Source organism: Rhinopithecus bieti, unplaced genomic scaffold, assembly GCF_001698545.2.
Source record: "Rhinopithecus bieti isolate Rb0 unplaced genomic scaffold, ASM169854v2 scaffold_28547, whole genome shotgun sequence".
In the NCBI taxonomy this organism is placed as follows: domain Eukaryota; kingdom Metazoa; phylum Chordata; class Mammalia; order Primates; family Cercopithecidae; genus Rhinopithecus; species Rhinopithecus bieti.
In genome coordinates, this window is record NW_016813480.1 from 3,131,775 (window position 1) to 3,144,431 (window position 12,657).

A 12,657-nucleotide genomic window follows, 5' to 3' on the forward strand; every position below is an offset into this window, starting at 1 on the left:
GCTTTTGATTTTCATTCTTCCTTTTCGAAAATTTTAAAAGGCTCCTGTCAATGTTTGCCACAAAAAGACTCCATCATCATCTCTGTCCACATTCTTGTGTTGATTAAGCCTCTGTCACCTGCAGCCATTGTGCTAGGCAGACTCGCTTCTCATCTACCAAGTAAGTTCCTGGAGACAGCGGTGGCCTCGGGCTCAGATCAGGTGGTGGGTGACCGCTCACGGGGCAGGGCAGGGGGGAGTGGAGGGAGGTTAGAATTAGAAACTGTGCCATCGGTCATGAAGCATCAGTGTCCAGGACTGGGGGGCGAGCTGGCACCAGAGAGGGAGGACTGCAATAAAAGTGGGAACAGTCAGGTTTCTACATCCAGGAGCAGTGGACATGGAAGCAGATGAAAGGGTGATGGTCACTACAAACACAGCTGCCTTCAGGCTCACTCGCCAGGTCACCTGCACTGAGGACATATTTTTGATTCTAATAAAGCACTTTTATCTTGGAAATTGTGCATGTTCTACATTTCCCTCCCTCACCCCCATGGACTTAAAAAAATATAGGTTTTTGTTTTGTTTTGTTTTGTTTTGTTTTGTTTTGTTTTTGAGATGGAGTAGGGCTCTATCACCCAGGCTGGAATGCAGTAGCGTGATCTCAGCTTACTGAAACCTCCGCTTCCCAGGTTCAAGTAATTCTCCTGCCTCAGCCTCCCAAGTAGGTGGGATTATAGATGTGCAGCACCATGCCTGGCTAATTTTTGCATGTTTTGTAGAGACGAGGTTTCACCATGTTGGCCAGGCTGGTCTCAAACTCCTGACCTCAGGCAATCTGTCCACCTTAGCCTCCCAAAGTGCCGGGATCACAGGCATGAGCCACCTCACCCAGCTCCCCATGGACTTTTGAGTGAGAGAAGTAGGAAAATGCACACCAATTTACAGTAGTCTTCCTTCTATACAATTTTTCAAAAATCCCTTTTCCCAGTGAATTTAATTTGCTTTCATCTCAGCAGGTGATTTCAGCACGAGATGCTCACAACATGAGCCCCAATGCCTCCAATGAAGGCAGACCGCATTAACTCCACGGTGTGACTGTGTGTGAGCTCTGAGAGGCCACTGCTCACGGTAATGTTAACAACTGAATGATTATGTGAAGATTCTGTAATTAACTTTCATACAGCCTCTTAAAAAATTATTGTGACACTTAGAAATCTGATCTTTAAAAAGTTGAAGACTGAAAATATATTAAATTCTGTCCTCAATGTCAAGATTTCAATTGTGGATTAAAATCAAATTCATGTGATTTGCATGATAATGCACTTTAATTTTTAATTATTTGTCAAATATCATAATTGCACTGTGTTGTAACTCTTGCTGAATTGAAAATACACAGCTTTCTAGCTCACGTAATAACAGCTTAGTTAAAAGCAAAATAGTTGTCTGAGTTTCGTGATATTTCATATGTGGTATATACGACAAATAGTGCTTTGTAAAAAGATTGTGCATTTCTTAATGTTCAATAGATACATTGTCGTTGTTTTCAATTTACCTAAATAGGCCATTTAGAAATGGGATTACCTATGTCTCAAATGCAGAGTGTGAGTCAGTAAGTTTAGATCTGAGAAAAACAAAACATTGTAAATGTAACAAAATTTAATTACATTTCTACAGGATCCCGGTTACACTGATTTTTGCATAAACTAAACAATTTTAGAATGTATAAATGTGCAAAGATGATATGGGTTGAGCCATAGGTTAAGCAGCAAATACATATTTACATGTACCCAAAATAATGAATTCTGAATTTGCTTTGAGGACTTACTTTGTTTTAAGAATATTTCTACAGCAGATTTGCATTGCACTCTTCTTCTGGGCTGGAGAGAGCCCGTGAAGTCTGACTCCGGCAGGCGAACCTGTGGCCTGCCCATGGGCTCTGGGAGGGAGGTCACCAGGCCCCCTCCCCATCTCTCTGCCAGGCCACCGCAGCCTGTGCTAGGGACATGTGGTTTTAACCGGAGCATGGCCCAGAAAGGGTGGGTGCGGAGAAAGACCGAACCCAGGGAGCGCACCTCTCCTGTAGGTGGGAATTTGCCGCCCCTCCCCGCCCCTCCCCCAATGTCTGTGCTTTACAGAGCAGTCTGTACCCGGAGCTCCCTTGTGGCCCCGCCGGCTCTCCTGCATGGGACGGGTGTCAAATGAAGAAGGCCAGCACTGGGTTCCAAACAGGCCCGAGGCGAGGATGCCGCCAGCTGCCAGCACACCGCCCCCCCAACACGTCACAGAGGTTTTCCTTGACCTGTGAGTTTTAGAGTCAGATTTAGAGCGGTCAGGCCACACCTCCTTCTTCCAGACAGGGACAGACTGCGAAGGATGGAGGAGGAGCGGGGCTAGGATCCCCTCTCCTGTGTCTGGGCTCAGTAATCGCTCAGCGACAGCGCGTCCTTTTCTCTCTGTGAGTTTGGGGGAGACGCACAGGCGTGGTCTGGACAAAGGCTCTCTCTCCTGTTGGTCAGGACCTACTTGCGAGTGGTGCCCCCTTTCTGAGCAGGGCTCGGGGTGTCGTCTTCCTAGCACGTCTAGGGTGGCCGCTGGGGCTGCTGAGGAGCAGGGAGGGCCCACTCAGCCCCACCTCAAAAAGACACCAACTGTCTCCTACCGAAGGGGTGCCGAGGGGAAAGGAAACAGAGCAGAGACCTGTTTCTCTCTGTTTTGAAAACTTTGGCACAAGCTTAGGGTGGAAGCACTGGGGCTGTCCTAAGCTTGCAATCCAAAGGAAGTCTGCCAGAACTGGTAGCTAGATGGGGCTCCCGTGCTACTGTCCAGCTGGGACACAGCAGTGAGGCCTTTCCCCCAAACGGACCTTGCTCCTGAGCGCAGACTCCCCGCAGCAGGGGCTTCGGCTCCCTTTGTGTATTATGGTCTAGAATTAAGTGAGGTGAGGTGATACCGGTTGGATTTAGAGAATGGTGACCCAGGCAATTTTCTGGGACGAGGCTTTCCGGGGCATGGGTTAGCTTTACCTAGAACACATCTGCATGAACCTGTCCCCTGGGCTTGGCAGCAACTCACAGAGCGCATGGAAAGAACCTAGATGTATACCACACCCTCCCCAGACACTGACTCAGTGCCCTCAGCTTCCCAGCCCCCAGGGTCAAGGGGCTTTCATAAGAATGCTTCCTCACCAAAGGCCAGCAGTGAGGACCTCTCCCTCTGAGGCGGAAATCTCACCCAGGACCAGTCCTCAGCTGCTCCTCTATCCCATGTGAAGGCGCTGAGGTCTGGGGTTGATTGGGGACACTAGATCCACTTGGGGCCTCACTCTCTCAGGCTTCCCATAGCTATAACCCCAAACTCCTACCCTACCCCGTCACACACTTTTCTTTTTAGCCCATCCTGGATAGAAGTCACATGCTTGAGCCAGATTGCAAGAAAAATCCCCCGGGGCCAGGTTCCTATGCTAAGGCAGTCGACTGGTCCTGGGGTTGGATAGACCTGTCCAAGTCCTGGGGTGGTCACCTTCTATCTGTGTCACCTTGGGTAAGTCATTTCATATCTCCACACCTAAGTGTCCTCACCCATCAGATGCTGTGAGGGTGTCGTGGGTATACAGCAGTGTCCACTAGGGCTCATGATGTGGAACTATCTGTGTTATTGTGAGTGAAAATTCTCCTGAATGTCAGCATAAGCAAGTATCCCCTAACCTTAAAAAGTCAGCTATTATCCCCAAAAGGGTACACAAAGCCTAGAGAGCTGAAGGGAAATATCTAAAGTCAGAGATCAGAGGTACAGGGAAGCGGTGGTGCATCTCCCGCTTCCCAGCACAAGGCTTTGTCTAAGACCTTGATGGTGGTAGGGCAAGTTAGCAGCTTTCAGCAAGATTCTTTTGTCACTCTAGAGTAAAAGTACTAGTTCATGACAGACAATTCACAAAATTCGAAAAGCACAAAGAAGGACACACAAATCCATGATCCTTCTACTCACTGATAACCACTTGAAATTGTCATGTATTCTTTTCTTTCATTAATTATAACTGCTTCTCTCAAACCTGAGATTATGCTTTTAAAAATGATGATAACTAACACTTCCAGAGCCAGGCAGGGTGCTAAGTGCTTTACCAGCATTCCGTTATATAACATAATTTTTCAAACATGCTGTGTTCTCACTTTATGTACAATGAATGCATTTCTATTAGCATGACATGGTCTTCTACCACGTAATTTGAATGATTCCCTAGAACGATACAAAATGAAAATACCATTGCTTATTTAACCAACTCTCTTTTTGTCGGCAATCCAGACCGTTTCCAGTTTTACTACTGGAAACACGATTCAAGGGATAGCCCCACGTATGTTTGCCCATGCGTACGATTTTGCCCTAGAAACATCCCAGAAGAGGAATAATTGCATCAGAATTTGAAACTGCCCTCTACTGACTCTTTACAACTATACCAGCCAAACATGTAAATGTCCTCAGTAGACTTGATTACATTCTGGTGTCCACTGCACAGATAAGGGAAAAGGCAGAACAATTTTGATGACTGTGTTGAGTGAGTAGTTTCACTTGCAGGTCATACCCCAGTGGTGGCTTTTTGGGGGCTTGGTCTGATACTAGAGGGAGAAGAGACACTGCTGAGGTAGAAAGGCTCCAAGCAGACTTGGAAGGAAGGCTGAGAACTACCTTCTCTCTCACTTCCTAGTCCATGTGGGAGCACCGTATTGGAAAACGGTTACAGACATACTTGAATGAGATTTCTGCTTAAGGCCAGGCACGGTGGCTCATGCCTGTAATCCCAGCACTTTGGGAGGTTAAGGCAGGTGGATCACCTAAGGTAGGGAGTTCGAGATCAGCCTGACCAACATGGAGGACCCCATCTCTACTAAAAATACAAAATTAGCCAGGCATGGTGGCTCATGCCTGTAATCTCAGCTACTCAGGAGGCTGAGGCAGGAGAATTGCTTGAACCCGGGAAGCAGAGGTTGCAGTGAGCCAAGATGGCGGCATTGCACTCCAGCCTGGGCAACAAGAGGGAAACTCTGTCTCCAAATAAATAAATAAATAAAATAATAATAAAATTAAAATTGCTCCAGATCCCATGACAAGATTTTGTTCCCCTAACATGAGTTCTTCCCTCCCATTAGTATTAGACCTCACATTTTAGCTGAGTACATAACCACTCAAAATAAACACGATGCTTCTCCACATCCCTTGCAGTTAGTGTGGCCAATGGAGCATAAGCAGAGATGGCTTCTAGAGCTACTTAGAAATGTAGTTTACTTGGAAACACACCCCATTTCCTCTTCTTTATTCTACCTGGCTGGAATGTATATGTGATATGGAGCTACAGCAACCATCTTAGCCGTCAAATCCCCATGCTGAGAACTGTCAGAAATCCCAGATCCTTCTCCCTTGAGTCAAGGATAAGTACAAGAAGCGTGCTTTACAGAGTAGACAACCATGTGAAGTGTTGCTGAGAATGGGCAGAGTGAGGCAAGTGAAAAATCAGAGGCTAACTCCCCTGAGGGAAAGGCCTCACTGACCTCCTCCCCCAGGCTGAACAATCCTGAGAGGTTCCAAACACATCAGCCCTACTACGTCAAGCCACACCCGCCCCAATTTTGAAAGGTGTGAATCACAGTTAAACTTGAACCTGGACTTGGCTCCGTACTCATCCACAACTGTTAAGTGTGGACCTAAACTACAGCCCCAAACAGGGAGGCTGGAATTCAGGGCCAAGATGTAACCAGACTCCAAAACACCACGTCAGTGAAAGACACGTGCAACAGACAATGTTGCCCCTTTTGACGACCAATTCCTGAATGTCTCTTCACTATTTGGATGAGTTTCCACCTCTCAGTATAAAACCAAGGATGCCAGAATATCACTCTCCTGCTGTGGTGCTGAGAAGCAAGGATCCTGTTGAACCAGATTTGGCAGAAGTTGTGGGGGCCAGGACAGCCTCACTCAGTTTCCAGCACAGCAGGTGGACCAGCAGGGCTCGTGACACCATGGGGCTCCTGCAGCGTCGTGTGCTCAGGCACAGAGTTCTGCAGAGCAATCAAGGGCATTTTCCTGCTACCCAAACCCTGAGCCTGCCTCTCCGGCTCTTTATCTGCCTGCTCCTAGTTCTTGAAGTCCCAGAATTGGGCTCTGTGATGGTTTTTATGTGTCCGTGCCACAGAATATCCAGACATCTGGTCAAACATTATTCTAGATGTTTCTGTGAGGGTATTTTTTGGTGAGGTTGACATTTAAACCAGTAGGCAGAGTAAGGCAACTTTTTTCACCCATTGTGGGTGGGCCCCTGGGCGGGTCCCATCTAGTCAACTGAAGATCTGAAGAGAACAAAAAGGCTGACCCTCCCACCATCGGTTCGTAGGGAGTTCCTCCTGCCCGATGTTCCTGAAAAAACACGTGTTTCTTTCCTGCCTTTGGACCTGAATTGAAACATCAGCTCTCCTGGGCCTCAAAACTGTTGGCATTGAGACTAGAACTGTACCATTGGCTCTCTTGGGTCTCCAGTGTGCCAACTACACACCTTGGGACTTCTCACCCTCCATAATTTCATGAGTCAATTCCTTAAAATAAATCTCCCCCCTCACCTTGAACTAACACATGACCAACCAGACTGGTTTCTGTTGCTTGTGACTAACTACCTTGCTTAATGGACAGAGATAGGCACCAGGAATGGTTGCTGGTATCAGGCTCTCAGGGAAACCAAAAAAGTCTGGAACTATAAGAAAAAGGCAAGTTATTAAAAAATAGGCAAAAGTCTTTGCATAAAGGATATCCAAATGGACAATAAGCATATTTTGAAAGTGTTCAACCTAGAAAAATGGAAATCAAAGTGAAATGCAAATTAAAGCCATAATGAAAAAGCACCATACACCCAACAAAACTGGTCCACTGGAAAGGATGGAAAATCCTGGTGAGAGTGTGGAGCAACCAGAATGTTCAGGTGCTGCCTGCGAGAGTGTTACAGTTTTGGAAAACTGCTTGGAATACCTACTAAAGGTGGAATACGCACATTCTGTGACCCAGGAATCCCAGCCCAAGTAATACAGCCAATACACACAAGACATGCAACAGAATGTTTATAGCAGCTCTACTCACAGTAGCCCCAAAGGGGAAGCTACCCAGATTCACACCAAGAGTACAGTGGATAAATACACCATATTTGCAGGATGGAATACTCCAGGGATTAGCAAGCTACAGCTCATTGCTTGTTTTTGTACAGCTTGAGAGTTAAGAACCATTTTTGTATCTTCAAAGTGTTGTAACTAATCTCTGAACCTCATAAAAAAGAACAAGAAGAGGAGGAGGAGGAGGAGGAGGAAGAAAATGTGACAAAGATCACATGTGGCTTACAAAACCTAAAGTATTCATCATTTGGCCCTTTATAAAGTTTTCTGACTCCTACAATACTCTACAGCAAGCTTGTCCAGGCCGCATGAGGCCCAGGACGGCTTTGAATGCGGCCCAACACAAATTCGTCAACTTTCTTAAAACATTATGAGAATTTTTTTCCAATTTATTTTTAGCTCATCAGCTATTGTTAGTGTCAGTGTATTTTACATGTGGCCCATGACAATTCTTCTTCTTCCAGTGTGGCCCACTGGAAGCCAAAAGATTGGACACCCTGCTCTATAGCAATAAAAATAAGCAACACACATAATGTTGAGTGAGAAAAGCTAGACAAAAGAATACACACTGTATAATTATATTTATAAAAACTGCAAACCCAGGTAGAACTAGTCTGAACTGTTGGAAATTAGGATCGTGGCTGCCCTGAGGGCAGGAGGCGGTGGCTGGAAGGGAGGTGAAGGGGTTTCAGGCGCCTTGGCACTATGCCTTTCCTTCATGTCAGTGCTAGTTACACAAATGTGTTGTTTGAGAAAAACATGTACTTTCAATTTCTGCAGTTTTCTCTATGTTCACTGGGCTTCATTAAAAGGTTCAAAACAAAAAAGCACACCACCTTTTCCTACCACACTCAAAATCACTACACAGGCGTAGCCTCTGTGGTGGGAGGAGAAAGGAGGGGCTTCAAAACAATAAACAAACAAGAACAGGGTTAAATATCTACTGAAGTGAGGCTGTCTTAAAGAGCAAAGTGGAATCTAAATTGTCATTTCCCTGCATGTCAGGAAACGGGCGTTCAACATAGCCCAGAAATAGGTCCACACAGACAGAGTCAACTGACATTTGACAAAGGAGCAAAGGCAGTTCCATGGAGCAAAAACAGTCTTTTCAACAAATGGCGCTGGAACAACTAGACACCCACGTGCAAAAGAATGAGTCTAGATACAGAACCTCACAAAAAGTAACTCAAAGAGAATCATAGACCTAAATGTAAAACACAAAACATTCGCGGGATACCAAAGGAGAAAATCTAGGTTATCTTAAACTTGGTGGTAAGCTTTTAGATACACCACCAAAAGCATAATCCATGAAAGAAAAAAATTGTTAAGTTTGGACTTCATAAAATTAAAAATTTCTGGCCAGAAGCAGTGGCTTGCACCTGTAATCTCAGCAATTTGGGAGGCTGGGGAGGCCGGATCACTTGAGGTCAGGAGTTTTGAGACCAGCCTGGCTAACATGGTGAGACCCCATCTCTACTAAAAATACAAAAATTAGTCAGGTGTTGTGGTGCATGCCTGTAGTCCCACCTACTTGGGAGGCTGAGGCAGGAGAATCGCTTGAACCCAGGAGGCAGAGGCTGCAGTGAGCCGAGATCGTGCCACCGCACCCTAGCCTGGCTGATGGAGTGAGACTTCGTCTCAACAACAACAACAACAACAAAAATTAAAAACTTCTGTTCTGCAAGAGACACTATATGTGACTGAGAAGACAAGCCACATGTGTCCAAAATATGCAAGGAACTATCAAAACTTAACAACAGGAAACAAACAACTCAGTTCAAAGATGGGCAAAGGACATGAACAGACATCTCACCAAAGAAGATACACAGATGGCAAATAAGCATATGAAAAGATGTTCAACATCACACCATAAGAGAATTGCAAATTAAAATAAGATACCACTACACATCTATTAGAATGGCCTTAATCCAGAACGCTGACATCGCCAAATGCTAGTGAGGATATGGGGCAACAGGAATTATCACTCACAGCTGGTAAGTATGCAAAATGGGACAACCACTTTAGAAGACAGTTTGGAAGTTTCTCGCAATGTTAAACATAATCTTAACATACGATCCAGCAATTGTGCTTCTAGATATTTACCCAATTCAGTTGAAAACCTATGTCCTTACAGAAACCTGCACACAAATATTTGTAGCAGCTTTATTAATAATTGCACTGGAATAAACTGGAAGCAACCAAGATGTTTTTCAGTAGGTGAATGACAAGCAAATGGTGGCACAATCAGACAATTAAATAGTATTCATCAATTTAAAAAATGAGCGATCAAACCACCAAAAGACACAGTGGCTTTCTCTTTTCCCGAGGAACCTGAAAAGCATATTGCTAAGTGAAAGAAGCCCACCTGAATGATTCCAACTATAACACATTCTAGAAAAGGCAAAACTATGGAGACAGTAAAAAAGTTCAGTGGTGGCCGGGCGCAGTGGCTCACGCCTGTAATCCCAGCACTTTGGGAGGCCGAGGCGGGCAGATCACAAGGTCAGGAGATCAAGACCATCCCGGCTAACACGGTGAAACCCCGACTCTACTAAAAATACAAAAAAATTAGCTGGTCTTGGTGACAGCGCCTGTAGTCCCAGCTACTGGGGAGGCTGAGGCAGGAGAATGGCGTGAACCCGGGAGGCGGAGCTTGCAGTGAGCCGAGATTGCGCCACTGCACTCCAGCCTGGGCGACAGCGCGAGACTCCATCTCAAAAAAAAAAAAAAAAAAAGGTTCAGTGGTTACCAGGGGTTGGTGGGAGGGAGGAATGAATAAGGGGAGAACGGGATTTTTAGGGCAGTGAGACTGTTCTGTATACTGTGATGGTGGCTACTTGTCATTATGTGTTTGCCACAACCCATACAATGTAAAACCCCAAGAGTGAAACCTATGAAAACTCTTAACTCTGGTTAATAATAATTCGTCAATATTGGCTCCTCAATTGTAACAAACGTATCACACTAGATGTTAATCGCAGGGAGACTGTGTGGGTGCAGAGAGTGTATATGGGAATTCTTTGTACTTTCTGTGCAATTTTTCTGAAAACCTAAAATTACTCTTTTCAAAATTCTATTAAGAATTTAAAAAAAGAAGGTTGGTGAAGTGATATGGAATCTGGCCAAGCTGTCGTTTCTTGAAGCAGTAGAAAACGGAGGTTCACAAAGCACAGTTAGAAGGGCAAATAAGGAAAGCAAGACCTTCTTGTTTAGAGCTCAACCAAGATTGTAACTAAAGCAGTTACCTCCATCCATTGCAGACGGGCAAAGTGGATTTCAGAGCCTTTGGTGATGCACCCAAGACCCCACAATCAGGAGGGGGCAGAGGCTGGATTTCAGTGCAGCTCTTCTTACTGCAAAGATCTGTATCATGCACCACTCTGAACCCACCAGCTTCCACTGAGGAGGAGGCGCCCCTGGATGAGGAGATAAAAATCAGGTACTTTGATATGACTTGCACATAGCAGGTGTTCCCATATTATTGTTTTACATGAATTGGAAAGAAAAAAAAGAAAAGAAAAAAAGAAAGTTTCATAGTAGAGTGAGCGTTTGGGAAAGAATCAATATCCCTCACTCACTATGGAGATGAAAATAAAAAGTAGAGGGCTGCAAAAGCAGACCAACTATGACTACGGGTGGTTTAAATACCGTATTTATGGGAAAATGAAGCATAGTCTAAAAATAGTCCCCTCCACGGGTGAGGTGCCTGGCAGCAAGAACCACCCACCCCTCCTGACTGCCAGACCACAGTAGCCCATGAGTGAGGGTCCCATTGTTCAGCACTAATTTTTACTGTTAAGAGCAGACGTGGTTAAAAGGCTCAGTAAGGCTGTTAGGGAATGGTCCGCTGTTTTTCTGAAAACATCCGGTACAAAGAGTTGCGACTTGAGGCTGAATGTGGAGCCGGGGCCAGCAGCTCTGCAGAGTGGCTCCTCCCACCGGCACCAATGCGCCCTGGTCGTCCTGTGCGAGGAGGAGAATCGGCTCTTGGTCGCCACGCTGAGCCCGCAGGGACTGCTTTGAATGTTTGCTTTTTGCTGAACAGCAAGAGGCCGCTGTCCGGGCCTGCACTGCTCTTTGGAGAAACACAGTGCCCCGGTGGCTTCCAGTTCTGCACTCTGCAAGCTGGCACTGCGCGGGGGCCTACTCTCTGACAACCAATTCCGGAAATGTCTGAGGCCACCGCGAAGGAGACTGTGCAGAGGCTCTGTGTTAACACAATCTGGAGGCACGTGACATTAAACTGCGTGAAGGTGGGCAAAAACCCTTGTCACTAGGTTACCAGCCTTATTCTAGGCAGTTTCCCTTGTTCCGTAAACTCTGAGTTTAGATACTGATGTGAAAAGAGTATAAGGACGCATCATGCTCCCAGGTACCCCCGACCCCATCCAGGGAGCGGTGGATGCAGCCACGAGGCCACAGGGAAGAGGCAGATGCCCTCTCCGCCTCTAAGCCTCCAGAGGATCTTGTCAGATGGTGACCACATCCTTCCCCCACTCTGAACTTTGCACTAAGCTTCTCTCTCTCATGCACATCAGTCTGGTGTTTCCAAGACCAAGTTCCAGAGGATAGCAAGGGATGAGCAATACAGGGTCTAATCTGTTTAAGTATCAATCGTAATAAACATTGCAGAACCCCTGCTATGAGTCTAGGACTTTGTCCACTTCCCCTACATTTTCAAACCTTTTGGCATAATTCACTTATCTTTCTAATGATGGTGAAGTCGTTAGCAAAAATTTACTTCATAGTGCCTGACCACTGGTTATTATCTAAGTTTTTTTAGTTCCCTTTTTCCTGTAACAGGCTTGCCAGGGAGTTGCGTTTCATTCACCTCCTAGAAGAACCACTCTTCGGTCCTCTTGATCTGCCTTCATATGTTAATTTTTCTAAGTCATTATTTTTGGCTTGTATCCTTGCGTGTCCTTACTTCTACTTTCTTTGCTTTATTTTCCTGTTCTTCTCCCCCAAGACTTTATGATAGATTGTTAGCACATTGATTTTTAGCCTTCATTCTGTTCTAATATAAACTTTAAGGCTATAATTTTTTGCCAAGCATGGTTTTAACTGTATCCCACGAGTTTTTATATATAATATTTAATAATAATGTATTTTAAACTATTTTCTAATTTCCATTATGATTTCTTCTTTGTCCCATAGGTTCTTTAGAAAGGTACTGTTCAATTTCCAAACACAAAATAATTTTCTGGTTATCTTTTGTTATTGATTTTAGCTTAATTGCATTGAAGATAAAAAAAAACATCTAATTTTTATCCTTTGAAAATTTTCCAGACTTGTTTAACAGCACAACATATGGTCAGCATGTCACAGCGTCCTTAAAAAGATGTGTGTTCTACAGCTCTTAAATGCGGTCTTCTACATATGCTCATTAGTTCAAGTTTGCTGATTACAGAATATTATTCATTCTGTATTCCTCTATATTCTTAATAAATTTTTATCCATTAATCAATATCCGATAAAAGATACTAAAATATCTCACAATGATTGTGAATGTCTTTTTATCCTTTTTATTCCA

The 12,657-nt window shown here is 44.8% G+C and overlaps 1 long non-coding RNA gene across 2 annotated transcripts in view; it reads left to right on the forward strand.

The window, feature by feature from the left end:
* Positions 1-2,327: 2,327 nt before the first annotated feature.
* Positions 2,328-12,657, forward strand: part of LOC108512934 (uncharacterized) — a 12,374-nt gene continuing 2,044 nt past the window's right edge. For both annotated transcript variants that reach the window (XR_001880746.1, XR_001880747.1), the window contains exons 1-2: positions 2,328-2,437; positions 10,385-10,563. This is a non-coding gene — a long non-coding RNA (uncharacterized LOC108512934). The remainder of the gene's footprint in view (positions 2,438-10,384; positions 10,564-12,657) is intronic.